Raw genomic sequence first — 11,951 nt, 5'->3', positions numbered from 1 at the left:
AAGTCCCTGCCCTGCACTGCGCTGTCCCAGCCCCGAGGACCACGGAGTCAGGGTGTCCACAGAAACCCCAGGCTGACAGCTGCAGAAGTCCTGGCGGTCACCACATTCCAGGGAAGGCAGGACCCCTGCGTGCAGGGAAAGACTCCTACTATGACCTAAGCAGTACAAGGCAAGGCAGAAATTTCTGGAAGGATATTTAGCCTCTCCAGGCATTTTAAAGATGAAACTGAAGTGACAGGAAATGCCCCCCTATTCCCCAGCACTGGGAAAAGGGGACTACAGCCACAGAAGCCGGCACTGGTGGGCGGGGGGCGGATTGGAGGGCAAGAGGTTTAGTCCCTCTTCTGGGAGGGACAACACGAAATCTTCCAGGTCTTCAAAGGGCTTGTGCCCCACCCCCACCCTGCCCATGAAGTGCAGGGTTAGGGACTTGTTATAAGCACATAACCCAAAGAGAGGACGGAGATGGGCACCCACAGTGTCCTCCTCCCCGGTTCGTGACATTGAGCTCCCGCAAAAGCGTGACCCCCAGCAGAGGCCAGATGGCCACTAGAAGGGCAGCACCCAGTGGGTGCAGGACACAGAAGGACCACCAGAACAGGACGTGAGCGGGAGGCAGCCTCTCTCTGGGTCCGTGTGCATCTCTGGACACCAAGAGCCTGGACACAGGTGTGTGGAAGCTCCAGTTCCAGGGGCAGGGCGAGGTCGGGCCCTGGATGGCTGCCTCGTGGGCTTCTGCCTTCCCTGGGGAGTTTTAGCAAGGGTTACTTTTACAACTGGGGGATATATGTATATATTTATAATGGCCTGGGGTGGTCCTTGGGAATTGTGGCACTGTTAGCCAGAGCATCTTCTGAACCCCCCAGGTCTGGGTTTTGTGCGTGAACAAGGAGCAGAGCCCACGCAGGTGTCCATAAAGGAGTTTTTCATCAGCATCTCCCTAAAATGGAGAAACAGAGGCAGAGAAAAAGCCCCATCAAGTTAAAGACAAACGTAATGTCAAGCTTCCTCGCTGCGCAGTCATCTTATTAGATGACAGATTTGGGGATGCCCCAGCTCTCCTGAGTAAAAGATTTGCATCCAAAAATCAACCCCACGTGTCCATGAAGCTGCCACTCGCCCCAAGCCCTGAGTGGGAAGTCGGCTGGAGGAAGGGCAGAAGCAGGGTGAGCAGAGAGCTTTCACCCTAGTCCTGCCTGGCCCCCTCCTCCACCACAGTCTTCCCTGCCTGCCACTCCCCACCCATCCAAGCCCCACCAACTCCAAGGCTGAACCAGGTGGGCAGGTCCACGGAAGTCAGACTCATGGGGCCCCACATAGCCAAAAACCGGAAACCTCTGCTACAGGGCTCTGGGACCTTCGGAGACCCCAGCCCCATCTTGCAGTTACGGGAGACCCAGGCCCAGTTCAGCACTGGCCCTGACTGGGTATGGGGGCTGCACGAGCAGGACGGCTCCCACCCCCACAGCACAGCTCCTGGCACCTGCTTCCCTCGCTCAAGGGCCCTTCCTTATTGCCCTTTCAAGAGCATCATTCTTGTTTTAGGGTTGACACGCTGCCCTTGGTGGTGTAGAACAAAGTCCCCATGATTTCCCAGGGGCAGGGCCTGGGATGTGGGGGTTGTGTAGATGGGGCCCCTTGAATAATGAGAAGGCATGAGTCGGCTACCTGAGATCTGACAGGATGAGAGCCGACCCCATCCTCCTGCCCTCCCAGAGGACCAGGGGGTCACAAGCTCAGGCCTGCGGCTCCGGGTTTAAGGCCCAAGGCAGCAATGCCATCCTGCCCAGCCTTTCGAGGGGCCAGTAGCCTGGGGCAGTCACAGGGACAAGAGCAGCTGTCACCACCTTCTGTCCTGGCAGATGGGGGACTGCACCCCCAGCTGCCCTGGGACTGTCCCCAAGGGCTCTGCTTCCCCCAAGGGCAGGGTCCTTAGCCAGACCCCCTGGCATGACATTGAGGGATTGACTCTGAGGGGTCAAAGAGGGTCCCAGTATGACTTAAGGCAAACGTGGCTGCCCTGCCATGAAACACCCCCACCTAGGAGGTGTAGGCCCCACCCAGCCCTCTGTCCATCCCTGGACCCTGGAGTGCCCTTGGGACCCAGCACTTCCTGGGGTCCCCAAGGAAAGCCGTGGATCTATCACATATGACATGTGCTGAATCAGAGCTGGGGCTCAGGGGTCTCCCTTCAGGAGATGGCCTGCAAGGTGGACCCTGAGGCCTTGCACTGTCCAGGCAGCAGCGCAGGGGAACCAGAAGCATGCCATTTTCAGGGACTTAAAGTGAAATAGATCATTCTTTTAAAATGTTGACTTCTATGTACTTAAAGGGCCCTGCAGTGGGGCAGGAACCACCAACCTGTCCTGAGGGTACCAGGCCCTGCTCCCTGCTCACAGCGTGCACGAGCACAGGGGCTTCGCCACTGTGAGCTCAGGCAAGCCTCAGAACCTTCTGGCCTCTTCTGGAAAATGAGACATTATACGGGCCTCCTTGGGGTGGCCTAGGTGGAGACCTGACACTGTGTCAGGTGTGGGGGTGTGCAGGGGTAACCTGACAGACATGATGGAGAGAAGGCCACTTGGCGGGAGCAGATGGACGACCATGGGGCATGAGCTCGAGAATGCAGGCAGGGTGGGGCTCTCTTTGGCCAGAGCAGAACCCAGGGGCCTAGTCGGGGTGGGGGATGGCAGAGGCTTCAAGGCGGAGCAGGCTCCAGGTGGGGCACTGGGCAGGGAGGTGAAGTGGGGGTACAGCTGGCTGAGCCCATGGGGGGCACAGCCGCGGGAGGCTGGGGTGCGGGAGAAGCTCGGCGTATTCACTCACAAAAGATGTGCCCAAATCACACAGTCACCAGAGGCGCCCTGTCCCAGAGAATGCCAGGCTTTCACGGGCTACTCATGGCTGTCACTCAGCTCTCCCAGGCGCTGTCTCCCGGTGATCCACATATGGACATGCCCACCACCTCTGGGTAGAGTGAAACTCCTTGACCTTGGATGGGTGTGTTGCTGCGGCTGGTTGTGCATCAGCAGTGACTCTAAGGAAGTCTCGCCAGAAGATAAAAGGGGAGGCTACACCCACAGTTTGAAACTGGCTAAAGGGGGCATACGATAGCATGGGGGCACCTGCCGTGTGCACCTGTCCGCGCCTGTGTGCATGGGGCCCTCCTGTCACTGCAGCCTCACGATCAGCCCCCATCGTGGAGGGGCCCACCTGCCCATGACAGCCGTGCTCATCACAGGCTGTGGCACATGCTCAGGCGGGACAGGGACCACCCCCTCAACCCTCCGTGTTCTCTGCTCCAAATTATAGAGAACGTGCTTCCACGTCAAAGGCGACAAGTCCCGACAGCCCACGGCAGACAGAGAATTGCAAACCACATGTTTTTAAAGAGCTTGGAAAGCAGGGAGGCAAGGAAGAGCAGGGCCCCCACTTGCTGACACAAGTGCAAACTGGGGACCAGGGGTGGCCCCCAGGAGGAATTTCCCCAACAGAGGAGGGACCAAAGGCCATTGGCACTCACGTGAGGCTGATCTGATAAGAGGAAACTTGAAGAACCCCAGACCGTGGGGCGCCCCTGTGGACATGCTGATTTCTGAGGCAAACAAAATGGAGTTTCCCCCAAGGCCAGTCACACTCTGAGCTCTGACTGTGTCCTGGAGTCACACCACTGTCACTGCCACCCACCTCGGACCTGCCAAGCCCCACACACCGCTGCCTGCCTGCAGGGAGGTTGAGGGCGAGAGGGCCTCTTCCCCCCTCCCTGGCATTCTCCCCCAGGCTGGACGTCCATCACATACTTAGGAAGCATTAGGGTCTGGCGGGAACAAAGGGACACTGGTGACCCAGCAGCTGCGGACATCATGGCACGCGGGGGAGGGGTTTCCTGGCCAAGGTCACAGGGAAGCAGGGGAGGCACCTGGGAGACTTGCTTCCAGCTTCCGTGATGCTGCTCCCGGAGCTTATCTTCAGTGTAACCTTGGGGCTTAAACGTAATTGGAAATTGATTTTCTTTTACTTCATGGTACTTAGATTTCAAAACGCCTGTTCTCAGGGAACAGCTGAGTCTTCCGAGCCAACCCACCTCCCTAGCCCCCATCCCCAGTCCCCAACAAAGGGCTGGCCGCGGCACGTCCTTGCTGGCCACATTTAATAGAATTCCCGAACCCCGTGTCCCTTGAGAATGCTCATCGTGGAAACCCTGGCTGGCTCCCTCTGCTTTCAGAAAAGAGACCATCATCGCAGCGGGGAGGCTGAGATGCAGCCCCACGTCGTCCACACCGGCACGTCTGCCTTAATAACACAGGGACCCACACAGCGACAGGTAGCCTGAGAGTAAGCTCCTGGTGCCTGGAGCTGCTGGCACCATTGGTGGGGAGCCGGCTTGTCTTCCTGTCCGACCATCATCCTTCTGGGCCACGGCCAAACCCTCCCTGCTCCCCAAAGGCCCTCCTGCTTCTTCCCTTCCACACTTTGTGAGCCTGGCTCCTACCACCCAATTTCCCTGTCTGCATCACCCCCAGCCCGGCTGAGAGAGGCCAAGGGCAGCAGCAGCCCAGGGGTACCTCACGCACCCTTTGAGGCAGAGACTCCTCCGGAGTGGCTGAGCAGCGACCCCAGGTCTGCCCAGCTGGTAGGTGGGGGGACTGCACCCCTGCCCAGGTCTGTCTGCTCCCAGAGGCCTTGCTGGTAACCTTGGCTGGACTTGAGTCTCCAGCCATTCCAGGCCACAGCAGCCCAGCCTCAGACCCCTAGCCATCCTAGTACCCCAAGAGCTCTTGTCCCCTCTCCTGTGTTCTGTGTTTACTGGGGTCTTCCAGGGGACCCTGATGATAGATCCAGAGAACAGGGTTGACCTCACACTTTGCAGCTTGCCCACACCAGCCCCAAGGTCCCTCGGGACATCTCCGAAAAACTTGCAGAGCAAAGCCAGGATCTCGGGCACACGGGCCCATGGTTGTCAGGCAATGGCTTACAACCTAAGGCAGCTGTCCCAAGACTCTGAGGATCACCAGCCTATAATCAGACAGGACGCGGCATCCCAGTGAGGCTGACGATGAGCACAAGCCCCCAGCCCTGGGGAGCCAGAGGCCATGTGTGGCTCCTCCACCCACCTGGCACACCCTGGGAACCCCCTTTTCACAGGCTTAAGGAGAACTCCAGGCAACTCCTTTGTACCTCCACAGTTACCAAGGCCACCTGCCCTCATCTACGCTTGCCTCCGCTCTCCTGGGGAACTGGGCAAAGTCTGTTTGGAGCCCAGCCCTCCCAAGAGTGCTACTGCTCTGCCCCCTTGGTCTGCACACTGGGACAAAGGGCAGTGCAGATGGGACAGTGGGTTCTGTCAGGGCCCCAGCCGGACAGGACCTGGGTTCCTGGCTGCCTCCCCTCCCTCTCCCACGGGGCTGCACCAGGAGGCCCCTCCCACCTCCCCAAGCGTGAAGACTTCTGGGCTGGGCAGGGGCTTCAGGGAGGCCCAGAGCACTGGCGTCTCTGGGCTGCGCCCGCGGCACCGGAGTACAATCCACAGCCTCACTGTGTTATTTCAAGTCTGCGGATTCGGGTTGGCCTGAGCATAAAGGAGACTTTCTTGGCTGGGCTCTGGCTTCTGCCGGTTTCTCCTCTCCGCCCTGTGGCTTGGACGGGCTCGGGCCGGCCCGGCTGCCGTGCAGCCCTGACAAGGCTCTTGCTTGTCCTGCCAGGCCGCGGAGTGGGTTGGGGCCGGGGGAGGCCTGGCGCTGTGGCAGTGCCCAGGTCCCTAGCACCACGGAGAAGGGCCTCCCCTCCCAGCCCTTGCACTCCTCTGCTTCTCTGCTCGGCTTTGGAAGACTACGGGTGCTCCAAAGCCATTTCAGCACCTTACAGGCTTGTTCAAACGCTAAACCAGGACTGACACAGGAACTCAGGACCCACTCTTGCAAGACATCACCCTCCATCCATAGGACCCAGCAGGGCTAACCCCAGGCCCGAGGACATGACAGTCAGCTTGGACCACAGCCATCCTGGGAGCCAAGGCCTTGGATCACCCCACCTGGAGAACAGAGAATGGCCCCGTCCCAACCTGAGCTCATTAGCCCCTGCACTGCCAGAAGCTGCCCAGGCACCAGGAACTCTGTCCCCCATGAGCAACCCACCCTTTACCACACACCCCTAGAGAGCTCCAGACAGGGGCCAAAGGACAGGCAGTGTGCCCCCAGAGTGCCCTGCCGGACCAATAGGTTTGGCGGCCGAGGTCCTTCTGCCAGAACTCAGGGCCACAAGGAGCTCCAGAAACCCTCACCGCACAGAAGCAGGACCCCTCAGCTTCCAGCCCCCATCCTGGGCTCATGAAGAGGAACCAAATCTAGACACGACCCCTCCTCCAGCCTCATCCTTGAGATGGGAGGAAAGTCTGCAGCCCTGGGGAAATAAGTGTACTGAGACATTTCCTTCATGTCTCTGTGGAGGATGGGCTTCTTCCTCCCCATGCCTCCCCAAGACCACGTGAGCCTCATGCATGGACCCTGGATATTCTGGGACAAGCCTCTGCCCACCTGGCCAGCCCTGCCTGTAGAGCGCACGTCCCAGGAGTCAGACCACTCTGGCCGGGGTTTCGGGGGACCGTGACCAAGAGCGCCCAGGAGCTCAGACCAGCAAGCTCCCACAGCCCCCAGGCGGCTACACCAGGGGCCAGGGAGACCCTTGGCCCCCAGGAAGGAAGGGCAGGAAACAGCCTGGGTGGGGATAGCTATTTGGTAAGAGCTGACACTCCCCCTCAGAAGGAAGGGCTCAAGATGTGAACCCGGGGCAGGGGTCCTCACGGACAGAGCCACTGAGGGGAATGGAAGCCCATTGCTGCTCGTGTTCCAGGTGTGCCCAGCCCAGGGGAGCTAAATCTTTAAGAGGAAAGAAGGGGCAGAGGACCAGAAACTGCCCCCAGCGCACACACACACACGTGTGCACACAGGCATGCACATGCATACATGCACAGATGTGCACACACATAGGCATGCACACAGACATGGACACACATGCACATGCACACACATGCACAAACAAGTATGTGCTCACAGGTGTGCACACACAGGCACAGACATGCACATGCACAGGCATACACACAGACACGCACATGCACATACATAGGCATGTACATGCGCACACAGGCAAGCACATGCACACACAGGCATGTACATGCATAGGTATGCACATGATCAGCTGTGCACACACCTGCACACAGCTGTGTACATGCACACGCATACACATTTATGCACAAACATGCACTCACAGGTGTGCACACACAGGTATGCACACAAGGGCATGCACTGCCATGTACACAGGCGTGTACATGCACACATGCACACAGGCATGCATAGGCACACACATAAGCATGCACACACACGCGCACAGGCATGCACACACACAGACATGCACACATGCACACACACATGCACACAAAGGCATGCACACACACAAGCATGTGTACACACATACAGATGTGTACACACAGGCACACACATACACACTAAAGCATTCATGTGTGTTCATGCATGTAGTACACACAGACACCGATATTCACACACATATATGTGCACACCCACGTTCCAAGAAGCAGAAGAATGGCCTGCATGCTGTGGGAGGAGGGAAAGCAATGAGGTAGAACTGAAAACACATTAAATTATCCAGATGTTAAATCACCAAAAAGATCCCACAGCCCTGGCCTCTACCCAGGCTGGCGTATGGGCCAGGAGGAGGGGCTTCACCTGCAGTGAGGAGGCATGGTCAGTAGGCACTTCTGTCCCCAGCCCCAACTCGGACTCCTCCACGGACCTGGGGCCCACGGGGCGTAGTAGACCCAGTACCATGATAAAGCAAGCTGTGGCACCAGATGAAGGTCTGGCCCCTGGGTTTGTCCCCAGCTCCTCAACTCTGCCTGGAGCACCATTGACCCCTAAAGGAAGTCTCGGGGAGCCCCTCAACTATGCCCTCCCTGGGCTCAGGACCACCCCCTAAGGGCGCTGGGGTATTCATCCCAGCAGAAGATGCCAAGGAGACGACCCCCACCCCAGCAGCCTAGAGGGTGGCCTCTGCCCTCTCCGGAGAATTCTGCCTGCCTGGGAACTGGGTGGTTGGCTGCTGTAGCAGGAACCCAGAGGAGGTGGCGTGGGCCCAGGGATGCCCATGGGTGTGAGGCAGGTGTGCCCGTGATGCCCAGGGTTAGAGGCCTGTCCCCACTATCCTCCCCAAGGCCACTTGGGTGGGCCCAAGCCAACTGGCTCCTCATTGCCCTGCCTGAGGACTCTCATCCTCACCCTAGCCAGAGTCAGCCAGGGTCCCTTGCTTTCGGTGTTCCCTTGTGGCTCCACCCAGACGAGGGCAGGACACAGGGGTCTGATCGCGATTGGGTCCATGTGATAAGGGATGAATAAACAAGCTCTTCTCGGCTCATGCATGTACAAAGCAAGGCAAAGGAGACAGGACTGGCTTTGCAGAGTGGCAGGCCCTCCCTGACCCTGCCCACCTCCCCCAGGGACAGAGACGGGGGGGGGGGACCCTCTGGGACCCTCCCTGCCAGAAGGGTGTGGGCCTTGCTCTAGAACATCCTGGGGGGATAGGCTCAGGGCTCCAACATCCTGGGGGGATAGGCTCAGGGCTCCAAGCAGCCACTGGCCCGGGATGTGGCCCCTGATAACCCGGCTAACCTCTCCCCTCTGGGGGGCCCAGCATGAGGCCAGCCTCCCCCATGTCAGGCAGTCCATCCCACATGTCAGGAGACCAGCTGCTCTGTGGATGGGACAGATGCATGACAGGAGGGCTGCTGTCCACACTCCTGAGCAGACTTTCAGGAGCTTAGAGGACAGGAGCACCATGGCTGGGCTCTAAGCTCCCAAAATAGCCCCGGGTGCGGCCAGCAGCCAGGGACGGGCAGCTGACTTCACCCCACAGGCATCCCTGGCAGCCCAGCTGTCCGCCCAGCCACACCTGCTGGGCCTCAGAGCAGCCCTCAGGAGATGGCCAAGAACAGCGGTGGGGCCACCCACGGCAGCGGAGGCCGGCCTCCTAGAGCAGAACCTCTCCCCAGGTCCCAGAAAGGGCCCTTGGTGCCTGGGGTCAGGGGGGCGGGGAGGGGCACTGAGACCGCACCCTGCCTGCCCTTCTTCACCCTTGGGCTGGGCCTGGGGTCCTCATCTGTAAACCAGTCTGGCCCCAAAGCCAAGGAGAGGAGGACAATGCCCCCGAGTAGGGCCCACCATTAGGGAGGGAACGTGACCCTGCCCCCAAGACAGAGAACCACCTTTTTCCTTTCCAGTCGGGGTCTCTGTGGGTTCAGGAGAGATTTGTTAAGCCTAAATTTAAAAAGCGAGGGATGAATTTTCATGTCATTTCTAACTGTGATACATGCTTTCCCCACAAAGTCTTCTGAGCCTCCCAGGGCTGCCAGCTCTGCGTACCCTCTGTGGGAGCCAGCAGCCCCCCCAGACACTGGGGATCCCCAGGCCACTGCACCCCATACACAGAGTCCTTCAGCTCTCAGGACACAGCTGCATGGCCTGCCCTGCTTCCCAGGGCTACAGCTCCCTTTGGGATGTCGCCAAACCCACAGAACTGCAACTCCCAGGTCCAGCCATGGCTAATTGGAGGAGAGGGCTCAGCCCCTTGTGTAGATAGGCTGAGCAGGGGCGAACAAGTGTTTTCTGGGACCCACAGCACATGCAGGGAACAGACAGCAAAGCTCTCAGTCGCTGCTACCTGTGGGTGGGGTGTGACTGAAGGAACAACGTTTTAACAGAGACAAAGGAGAAGGTGAAGTATGTGTGCATGTGCCAGGGACAGCCTTCCTGACAGATAAGCAGAAGTGCAAAGGCCCTGGGGCAACACTGTGCTTGGAGCATTCAAGGACAGCAAGGAAGTCAGCATGGCCACAGGTGAGAAAACCAGGCCAGGAGGGGCAGGTGAGGGCTGGGGACATGGTGGGGGGACAGAGGAGGATTTTGTTTCCTGTTCTGATGGTAAAGCTGCTGGGAGGAGCTACTGAGAAGCAGTCAAGCCCAAGATACACGCTGAAGACAATGAAGGAAGGGGGCCGGGAGGGGTGAGTTTGACCCGGGGTGGGAGGGTGGGGGGCTGTATTTCCTGGGATGGGGACCAGTCCTGATGACACCTGTCTGGAGAGCTGACCTCCGCCCCACTGTGGCCTGGTCCTCCAGTCCTGACTTGGCCTCTACCTGTCAGCTGTTTTTGGGCAAAGGTGGTCCCCACTTCTCTGGTTCTTTAGCAGATGGTCTCGTAGAAGCTTCTGGAAACCACTGCTGCCCCTGCCATTGCAAGAATTAGAAGGGCCTCCTTTCTCTGCCTGTCACTCCCATGAATTCTGGCCCAGAGGCAGCCTGAGGGTGTCCTGGGCAGGGCACAGGACCCGAGTGAGGCCAGGGACTGATCTGGGTGGTTGGTGCTGGGGGTCCCCTGGTCTGGCAGCCCCAAAGACTTCCTGTTGACTACCATGTGCAGGAGGGCAGGAAGGGCCTGGTGCAGGGAAACAAGGAACCTCTGTGCTCAAGGCCGTGGGAGTGCATTGGGAGCCTCCTCGGGCCTTTGAAGTCCTGGGCTCACTCATCCAGAGGTGGAGGGCCAGCCCGGGGGTGGGACAGCAGGGCTGGAGGGCTGGAGCAGCCCCTCAGAGCTGCCCCTGGCTCTGAACTCCCCCCAGGAACACTGAGACCTCCTCTTGGATGGATACCCCATCCCCTCAAAGTGGGTCCTCCCAGCCAGTGTCAGTCTCCTGCCCCCTGAGTCCCAGGGGTCTGCACCCACTTCACCTTCACAGCCAGACCTCTGAGGCCACACACATCACACACATGCTGTCTGTCTCTCTCTCTCTCCCCCCATCTCTCCAGGTTCCTCAGCCAAGCCTTCCCAGCCCAGCAGTCATGTGCCCGGGGACAGGGGTCCAAGCCCAGCAAACATCAGGGGGGCCTCTGACCAGCACAGGACTGGCATTTGGGGCATGCACCAGCTGATCCCTCCTGTCATGAGCCTCCCTTTGCTTTGGTGACACCAGTGATTCCTTCACCCCCCACCCCGCAGCCCCTGCATATCCACACTCTGCCCTGGGTTGGTGGGATTTTCTGTCTCACCTTGCAGCGGGACACCCTGCAGCAAGGGACAGAGGCCTGGGGGAAGGCAGAGAGGCCCAGGTAGGTCTGAGGGTTTCCCCACCCAGCCCAGGAAAGGAGCACCCACGTCTAGCCGGAGAATGAGGAGGCGGTGTGTGTCCAGGGCCCGGGAAAGCAGGGACCTTTTACTCCCCCCAGAAACGTCCGACCTTCTCCCCTATCCTTGTGAACAGGATAATCTAGCCCCCATATTCACATTTTTCATGTTAAATGTATCACATGTACAGAAGAACTCATAGAACATACCCGTACGTTTTAACAGAATAGTAAGTGCCTCTCATATGGCTTGAGAAATACAATAAAATCGATCTGTAAAGCCAGGAGATTTACTAAAGGACGTGTGAGTGGATTGGTGCTGGCTTTACACTCGGATGGAGGGAAATTGCATGTTTATTTTTGCTAAGCTCCCATGCCTTCCTGAAAGGGGCAATGGCCGAGGTCCCCCACCCTCACCACCACCACACTCAGCTGTGCACACACTCTCACACTCACACACTCATGTACACTCATGCACACACACACGCACTCTGCCTGGGCGCCCAGCATAGCTGGGGGCATCCCGGAGTGCTGGTCCTGTTCTGCCATCCTCTGAGAGCCTCTCTCAGCCCCAGGGCCAAGGCCTTGTGGCAAAGACCTGCTTCAGGAAGCTTCCTGGCCTGGCCCCAGGCCAGGCACCCCCACACCATGCCCCCTTCTTGGTTCTCAGTGCCTGTGGGGCCCACACAGGGCTCGGACCAGGCCAAGTCCAGGCCTCCAGGCTGCAAACATCGCAGCCCCTGGGACAGGCTTGCTGCAGGACCC

The 11,951-nt window shown here is 58.9% G+C and overlaps 1 long non-coding RNA gene across 1 annotated transcript; it reads left to right on the top strand.

Annotated features, from left to right (window-relative positions):
- Positions 1-9,640: 9,640 nt before the first annotated feature.
- LOC309843764 lies at positions 9,641-11,484 on the top strand. Its single transcript, XR_014300328.1, has 2 exons — positions 9,641-9,902; positions 10,872-11,484. It is a non-coding gene; the product is annotated as an uncharacterized lncRNA (long non-coding RNA).
- The last annotated feature ends 467 nt before the right edge of the window (positions 11,485-11,951 follow it).

Source organism: Mustela nivalis, assembly GCF_964662115.1.
Source record: "Mustela nivalis genome assembly, chromosome: 11".
Classification (NCBI taxonomy): Eukaryota; Metazoa; Chordata; class Mammalia; order Carnivora; family Mustelidae; genus Mustela; species Mustela nivalis.
The sequence above is the reverse complement of the archived record's forward strand: the minus strand, read 5'-3'. Positions and strand labels throughout refer to the sequence as shown.